This window comes from Hevea brasiliensis, chromosome 8 (assembly GCF_030052815.1).
Source record: "Hevea brasiliensis isolate MT/VB/25A 57/8 chromosome 8, ASM3005281v1, whole genome shotgun sequence".
Taxonomy (NCBI): Eukaryota; Viridiplantae; Streptophyta; class Magnoliopsida; order Malpighiales; family Euphorbiaceae; genus Hevea; species Hevea brasiliensis.
The window spans coordinates 73,861,165-73,869,106 of record NC_079500.1 but is presented as its reverse complement, the minus strand read 5'-3'; the positions used below and the strand labels follow the sequence as shown (position 1 = coordinate 73,869,106).

The 7,942-nt window shown below is 37.8% G+C and overlaps 1 long non-coding RNA gene across 1 annotated transcript; it reads left to right on the top strand.

Annotated features, from left to right (window-relative positions):
- Window positions 1-6,801: 6,801 nt before the first annotated feature.
- Window positions 6,802-7,690, top strand: LOC131182528 (uncharacterized). The gene is made up of 2 exons (XR_009150807.1): window positions 6,802-6,896; window positions 7,471-7,690. It is a non-coding gene; the product is annotated as an uncharacterized LOC131182528 (long non-coding RNA).
- Window positions 7,691-7,942: the final 252 nt, after the last annotated feature.

Here is a 7,942-nt window from a genome sequence, read left to right as displayed (position 1 = left end):
CTCATGCGGTTTCAGCTGGCGTGATGCATAAGCAATGACATTCCGATCTTGCATCAGTACACAGCCTAACCCATTGTGAGAAGCATCACTATAAACTGTGTATTCTTTACCCGGAGTAGGTAAAGTGAGAACTGGAGCTTCAGTTAAGCACCTCTTCAACTCATCAAAACTCACGACATTTATCACCCACCAAATTTTACATCTTTCCAAGCAGCTGGTCAAGGAGAAGATAACATAGAGAATCCCTTCACAATCCGACGGTAATATCCAGCTAAACCCAGATATCTGTTAATTTGTGTGATGTTCCTGGGCTGTTTCCATTTAAGGATAGCTTCTACCTTGCCGAATCTACCTTGATCCCTTCACCGACACAACATGTCCCAAAAAGGAGATTTCCTTCACCAAAATTCACATTTCACAATTTGGCGTGACTGCTTTCTCCTTAAAGTCTGCAGCATAATCCGCAGATGTCTATCATGCTCCTCTGCACTCCTCGAGTATATCAAAATGTCATCAATAAACACCACCACAAATTGATCAAGATATGGTCCAAGATAGTGTTCATCGATCCATAAAAGCACTGGAGCATTTGTCAACCCGAATGGCATTACTAGAAACTCATAGTGGCCATACCGAAGTTCAAAGCGCTTTGGAATACTCGCTCTTGCACCTTCAATCGATGATAACCAGATCGCAAATCAATTTTGGAGAATATCGCTGCACTTTTCAATCGATCGAATGTATCATCAATGCGAGGCAATGGATATCTGCTTTATTGTCACCCTATTCAACCGCTCGTAGTCAATGCATAAGCGAGAGTACCATCCTTCTTCTTAACAAACAACACCGTGCTCCCAAGGTGACACACTAGGCGGATGAAGCCCTTTTCAAGTAATTCTTGTAATCAGATCTTCAACTCCTTCAACTCACGTGCCATTCTGTATGGCGTTATGGAGATTGGATCCACACCAGTGCAACATTAATTTCAAATCGCACTTCTCTTCCGAGGTAATCCCGCAATTCATCAGAAACACGCTGAAAGTCATGTACCGTAGGGATGTCCTTCAATGCCGGACTCCCACTTGGGTGTCTACCACATGTGCCAAGTATGCTTCACACCCTTTTCTCGATCATTTTTCCGCTAGTGCAAATTAAATGATGTTGGATGGCAATAGCTGCCTCTCCTTGTATCACCACATTATCAGATCGAGGAGACCAAAGGTGACTCTTTCACTTACCAATCATGGCATGATGCCTAGCTAACCAATCCATGCCCAATATGATATCATAATCTCGAAGGGCATTTCAATGAGATCAGACAGAAAGTGTGTCCTTGGATCACCAAAGGACAATCTCTATACATCCTATTAACCTCGACTCTCCGTCCTAGCGGACTTGTTACTAGCACCTCAAAGTCCATTTTTGTACATGGAACAAAGAATGCAATCAATGATGCTAGCACTCACATAAGAATGGGTAGAACCCGATCAAATAGCACAAATACATTCTCGTTAAAAGTTGAGAAGGTACCAGCCACAACATCGATGTCTCACCTCTTCCTCTGCCGCATGGCATAGACTCGATCGAGCACGCCTTGTTCTGACTGCTTTATCGCGGCCTTGGCTGCTGGGTTACCTCTACCCCGCCTCTACCGCTAGGTGGTTGTGAGCTCGTGACAGTGGCTCAATCGACCTTCTGCAGAGTAGGAGGTGGTCCAACTCGCGACTCATCGGTGCGCCTTGGCAAAGTGTCCTGTGCCTCCACAGCTTGTAACAGCTCCAATAGCCTTGTAACAGATTCCACCATGATTCTTTCCACAAGTTTCACATTGGGGAGGGTAGGAACTTCCGGTACTCACGACTGGATAGGGAGGTCTCTGTCTGAATGTCTTCCCCTACCATTTCTTGCCACCTCCGCCATGTCCCCATAGTTCTTCCTCTTTCCAATATGACCACCGAACTCGATCTACGATTTTCCCTCTTTCTCTGCCTTCTCCGACCTCTTCTTCTCGTGGAGCAGCCTCAAACTCAACTCTTTCCAACTCTAGGGCTTGAGAAACAAGTTCAGAGAAGTTAGTGTGTTTGAAGCCGATCACTTGTACTCTGATACTGGGCTTCAAGCCAGTTTCAAACCTCTTGCATCTCTCCTCGGTAGAGAGTAGACTCACCGCATAATGGCTAAGGCGGAAAATTCTCTTTCATACTCACCACCGATCCGCCTCTGCTTTCAAACTTAAGAATTCTTGTAGTTTCGGTCTACATAGGCATCGTGGATGTATTTGCCTCAATTCCCCGAGGAAGTCATTCCAGTCAAGACTGCAGTTCTACTGCACTATGGGGAATGGTTTTCCACCACCATAAGCATCCCCTTGTAGTAAGGATACCGAGTATTCAAGTCCGAGCTCCTCTCAGACAATGAAGTTTCTTGAACACCCTATCCATCCTCTCTAACCACTGCTCACCTTCTAGAGGATCTATCGCCCTTGAACTCAGAGCCCCATACTTCATCAATTTATCATCGTCTCGTAGGAGACCGTGGTTGTACCACCGTGTCCGTGTTGGGACTTGAGTAGGTGCATTACACCATTTGTTGGAATATTGCGCCATCTGCCGAGCGAATCGAGCAGAAATCGCAGATCGCAGGGCCGTGTCACTGAACCACTAACATTTTGTAGGCTCAGGGCATCCTTGCACCTCACCTCAATAGATCGACGATCAACGATCACCCTCTTCCATATTCAATGCGAGGATCTTAGCTTTCTGAACAATAACACAAGAATATTCACTCGTTAGTGCATATTTATACTGTAATGTAATCGTATGTATCAAACAATGATATTGAGCAATTGTACTATGCAAAAGAACATTCAAATAACAGTGAAAACGGAATTTAAAAACTTTGCTCGATACCACTAAAACATGTCACACCCTACCCTCCAGAAGGCATCACATGATCCCGTAGTATACCTAATGAATTACCAACTCCGTCATCGATAACTCATTAAATACACTACAAGGGATTTTAAAACTTTTCTTACTTCTTTTACAAGGTGAGCAAGAATTACAGTGTTCAAAACCTTTGGTTAATCAAGTGAAATAACTAACTCATTTGGTTTATTTGGAATTTCAGAAAATTTTGGCAAGGTGCCATCCAGATTTTGGATAAAGCTTCTTGTAAAACTCAGTAAAAACACTTCAATAATTTTCCAAATCTCAACTCCAATACATTTCTCAACACAACAATTTATGAACACAATTCCATAGGAATTTTTCAAAGTCCGAGATAAGAAAATATAATACAACTTTTACAATCCAAAACACTCATAATTAATTTACAACTTCAAGGTACAATTTAATTTACAATCGCTCAAAACCAAAAACAATATGTACATACAAAGGTCATACATTACAAGACAAAAGCAAAAGCGGTATACTCAATATACTGTAATTCCTCATTGAATGTATATGCACCTAGTCTCGCTGCCTATCTCTCTACTGCGATAAAGAATAAAGCTATCAGAGACAATGTCTCGATGGTGCACAACATTAACCAAATCCAATTTAAATCACAATTCATAAGTCATGTAAATAGTGGATACTTAAAATCATAATTAAATTCAAGACAATAATTGTCAACCAGAATTTAAACTCCATTTCTCAATATCATAATAATTTTCCATAAGTCGATCAGTTTGAATTCAAAAGACAAGATATGTCAATGAGAGTTTAAATCCATTTCACAATCTCACAATACACATCAATAAATCACACACTTAATCATGATCCATAATTCAATTCATCCCAAAAGCCGATGGCTAATGAGGTATTCAATTCATCCCAAAAGTCGATGACTAATGAGGAATAACATGGCTAGCTAGCAAAAATATGAGTACTAATTCTATTCGTCCTCAACAGTCACACACCTCAACACTTCAGCCAGAGAGGGAATTCAATTCATCCCACTAGACAAGCTAGAGAGGAATACAATCAATATACATGATAGCTGTGGTTTCAAACCATTTCTAATGCTTTTTAATCAATAAGTATCCATCAATGTCATTCAAACCATTTTTCACAGTTTCAAACTATTCACAATATTTTTCAATCAATAAATATTCCTCAAACACATTTCCACAATTTAAAATAATGATATACAAATAATCAATATTTATTTCCATTGAAAATAATTCAAAAGAAACAGTTGTTGTGCACAAACACAATTTAAAACAATAATATACAAATATTCAATATTTATTTCAATTGAAAAATTCAAAAGCAATAGCCGTTGTGCACAAACCTCTGATATTTGTCTCCTGGTCTTGACTCAGTATTTCTTTCCCTTTTGCTGAGTCCTTGTTAACTGAGAAACACAATTTGAAGTGTTTCAGTACCAAATTAATTTGCCTCTAACGATAATGTTCGATAAATAATTCACTAAATACCTTTATCTGCTAAGTCACCTAATATACCGACCCTTGTTGCGTTTTAGGTAAATTAGGTCTTAGTGTCATTAATATGTCATATTCGATAAGGTTTTAGATTTGGTATGTTTTACCAAAGTCATTTCCTTGCTTAGTGCATTTTAATGCAAATTGCTGGATTCCGGAACACTGGTTTGACCTAACCGGACGATCTAGTTCCCTCGGTTTTCGGGTCTCGGTCGAAACTACAAACTTGTAGATCTAGGTCTTATTGCGCGCGGTGCAAAATTTCAGGTCAATCCGAGTTAAGTAGACCAAGTTATGGTCATTACACTATTGCTGGTCAAGTGGTACCATTTTAGGTCAATTTTAGGTCAAATTGGTCAATTCTGGTTCGGCCAGTTTTTGGACCCGAACTTGTGCAAGTTGTTTGACTTGCTTATGGTCATTTCTGGGCTTTGGTGTCTTCATAAGACTTGTAGGTATGGGTCTTAACTATTCTTGGTCAAAATTTCAGGTAAATTGGACCTGGTTTGAGTGAGTTATGGCCTAAACACTCACTGCTGCCCAATTGGTCATTTTTCAGGTCCTAATTGCATCTAATCCGAATTGGTCAAATTTTTAGGTCACCTTGCAAGCAGAATTTTGGCATGGTTTCTCAATGAAAGTTGGCACATTTTGTGCCTAGTTTCACCTCAAATTGGTCTCATACTAATTAAGGTTACACATTCAAGGTTATAGGCCAAAATATACACTGCCCTCAATATGCATTTCACACCCAAACTTCAAACACACACTTACCTTTGCAAGGTTCACTTCCATACCCTACCAAACTGTTTTGGCACATTACCAACACATTTTCTACATTACATTAGCATTATTTTGGGCAGATTCCAATCACCATCAACACACCAATTATCATTCACAATCACAATTCTAAGTACCATTACAATTACACCTAAACACTACAAACATTACATACACTTTACAACTTTAATTTACATACTTAACATCAATCCTTCTAGGTCAATATGCTGCCCACACTTCCTTCAATATACACCCTTTCTCAAGTGTCCACAAGCTGCCACAAATCACTCATCAACATCACATTGCCGTACTAAGTTAATTTCCATCAAAGTGCATAATTCACCATATATACATGCATTAAATCACTAGGTTACTAAATCACCATGAACAACATTATTTCTCAACAATTATATGCACAATTTCCTCATCAAAAACGTGACCATGGCTGTCCAAAATGACAACAACAATAACCCATCAAACTCAAAATTTTCCTTCACCAAACTAATACCCATAACATGCACATAAACTTTAACAAAGAAATTCTCAAAATTATGAACTTACCTTATGCTTGGAGCTTGTTAAACCTTGCTTAAACTTCTCAAAATTGGTATCAATATCTTCCTTGTGATGTGTAGACAAAGTTTAATGAAGGACACTAAGAGAATGGAGTTGAAAATGGGGAGGTTAAGTGAGCTCATGCAAAACGTCCATGGAGTTTCCTCTCCCTTCACTCACGGCAATGTTGAAATCTAAAATGAGGAAGATGAAGTTCAGCTGCATTTTAAGTGTACACTTGTCCCACTAAGTATTTAATTAATCCCCTTAGTGGTCCACTTAAAATTAAATCATTTTATAAGTTAAACTTTCACTTATTCCACATTTAACCCATGATTTCCACTATTTATTTTAGGTACCACCAAATTAATTTTTCATTTCATTTTCTAAGTGTAATACTATTTATTTTTAATGGACATTTAGGTCAAAAGACAATTCGGGATGTCAAATGACCATAATGCCCTGCTCGGTGGCTTTCCGATTTTTCTGAATAATCGATTTTGTCCTGCTTTTTCGATTTCTCACTTTTCTTTGTACTAATTATTAAATTTTTCTTTGATCTTTCTAATGATATTTATTCTTCAATAAGGGTCTATTTAAGTCCTAAAAATGTTTTCCAGGGTTCCCCGCAGTCCAGGGCTAGTCAACGGTCCACGCCGTGACTCCTAAGGCCACCCATCGCTAGGTTTCCCGGCTCACTTACTCGGTTACATTTCTTTGCTATGATTTTTCCTTGGTTTTTCTTGTATTTTCTTTTCTTGTATTTTATTATTTTATGCCTCCTCACTCATATTGAAGTACGGTTCTAGACATCCTAGCTGTCCGGACAGCACTGGTCACCGGAGCAGTAGAACGCACTACCGAACTTAGGGGTGTTACATGGAAAGTCAACAAATTGACTTGAATAGTATCGTGAATAGTAACTCCGAAATACAAAATTTAAAGAACGCCAAGTTTAGCATATTAAAGCTAGGTATAAGTGAATTTGAATTTATTTTTTGATTTATAATGAGTTATGATACTAAAACACTGTAAAACTGTGTGTTTCAGTGGAAAAGAATACCGAGAAAGAACCCGAGGGATCGAGTCAAGGCCAAGAGGTGACTCGCTTAAGGTTTGTACACAACATCAATATGCTTTAAAATTCATTTACAAAGTGCATGAAATGTGTATTATGCTTTTGCTTTGAATTGTTGAAAGTTTATTTGTGTATGTTTGAAATGGCAATAAATGTTTAGTAAATTGTTAAGATAAGTTTTGAAACCACACTGTCATGATCATATATTTGAACACCTCACTAGCATGAATAGTGGGGGAAATCAGTTTCGAATTTTGATTCCTTCTCTGGCTGAAGTGTTGAGGTGTGTGCCAGTAGAAGAAGAAAAAGAATGGGTTCCCATATATTTGAGCTAGCTAGCTTTGTGTTGTGACTTCTCCTTAGCCTCTGGCTATTGAGATTATATTTGTTTCAAATGACATGATATAACTGTGTGTTTTTATGTAAATGGTTTTGAGACTTTGAAATAAAATTGTTTGAACTAAAATCTTATAAATCATGTTTTGTATTTATATCTCATGTTCAATTTAATTTTGAATAAATATGTTTTAAATTCCGCATAAAGATTATGTTAGTATGTTGTGCACCACTGAGTCCTAGTACTCAGCGATAGCTGTTATTGCTGTCGCAGATATAGAGACTAGAGGAGCAGCAGAGTGAGCTACTGAGGATTGAGGAGCTACCTACTTTGAAGTTATCGGGTATATTTTATACCCTGAATGTAAAAACTATTTTGATATATGTAAATGTATATAACTGTATGGACATGTAAAATTGGTTATGAGCAGTTGTATAAAATTGTATAGAGTTGTATAAAGCTTGTAATAAATTTTGATTTGAATTTCTCTTAATGTAAATTTTTGTAATTGTGTCTATAAATTGTTTTATCTTTAATGAAATATGAATGTAAGTATTTTGTTTTAATTTGAATGAAGTTGATTAATAGTATTTTAATGATTGTTGAATTTTGAAAATTGAGAAATGATGTTGAATTTGGTTGGGATGGTTGTGGAAATTGATGAAGTTGTTGAGATAAAGTATTGGAAGCACTTTTTACAGGTATTTGAAGAACTGTTTTCTCAAAATATAGACGGCACTCTGCC